A 1,361-nucleotide genomic window follows, 5' to 3' on the forward strand; every position below is an offset into this window, starting at 1 on the left:
GCTCATTTTTGTATTTTTAGTAGAGATGGGGTTTCACCATATTGGCCAGGCTGTTCTCAAACTCCTGACCTCGTGATCCACCCACCTCGGCCTCTCAAAGTGCTAGGATTACAGGCATGAGCCACCGCATCCGGCCTCCAGCAGTTCTTTTTTTAGTATTATACATTTACAACTAACCAAGTCGACTCAAATAACACTACGTTTCATGGTAGTGCAAGTACCTTATGATAACAAAGTAGTCTTAACTTCCTCCTCCTGTCCCTTTTATCATTGCTGTCATTCAGTTCCCTTATCCATAAACTATAATCATTGAATACACAGTTGCTATTACAGATTGAGCACCCCAAATCTGATAGCCCAAAATCTGAAATGCTCCAAAATCCAAAACTCTTTGAGTACAGACATAATGATCAAAGGAAATGCTCACTGAAGCATTTCAGATTTTGGATGATCAGATTTGGGACTTTGAACCAGTAAGTATATTGCAAATATTTCAAAATTAAAAAAAAAAAAAATCCGAAATCCAAAATGCTTCTGGTATCAAGCATTTTAGCTAAATGCCCTGTTTTATTTTGAACAAATCATTATCTGTTAGATTAACTAAGGATAAGAAAAGTAGAAGCTTTTATTTTACCTTTACTTATTCCTTCTCTAAAGCTCTTCCCTTGTTTATGTAGTTCGAAGTTTCTAACATATCATCTTTCTTTTCTCTGAAGAAGTTTTTTTTTGTTTTTGTTTTTGTTTTTAATACTTCTTGCGTCTTCAGGTCTACAGATTCTCTCAATTTTTGTTGGCTTGTGAAAGTTCTCATTTCTCCATCACTTTTTTTTCTTTTTTATTTTTCTTTTCTTTTCTTTCTTTCTTTCTTTTTCTTTTTTTTTTTTTTTTTAAAGACAGAGTCTTGCTCTGTCACCCAGGCTGGAGTGCAGTGGTGCGATCTCGGCTCACTGCAATCTCCACTTCTCAAGTTGCCAGTGATCCTCCATCCTCAGCCCCCCAAGTAGCTGGAACCACAGGTGTGTGCCACCACTAAAGTTTGTATTTTTTTGTAGAGACGGGGTTCCACCATGTTGCCTAGGCTGGTCTCAAATTCCGGAGCTCAAAGTGAACTGCCTGCCTCAGCCTCCCAAAGTGCTGGAATTACAAGCATAAGCCACTGTGCTGGCCCCTCCATCACTTTTGAAGGATGGTTTTGCAGGATACAGATTCTGGGGATTATGGGTTGGTGGGATCTTTTTCTCTGTCAATGCTTTAAATATCTCACAAGGCTCTCGTCTTCCTTGCATGGTTTCTAAGAAGTCTGATGTCATTTTTATTCCTGGTCCTCTAGAGGTGAGGTTTTCTTTACTCCTTCGGCCTCT

Source organism: Colobus angolensis, unplaced genomic scaffold (genome assembly GCF_000951035.1).
Source record: "Colobus angolensis palliatus isolate OR3802 unplaced genomic scaffold, Cang.pa_1.0 Scaffold7, whole genome shotgun sequence".
NCBI classification, from domain to species: domain Eukaryota; kingdom Metazoa; phylum Chordata; class Mammalia; order Primates; family Cercopithecidae; genus Colobus; species Colobus angolensis.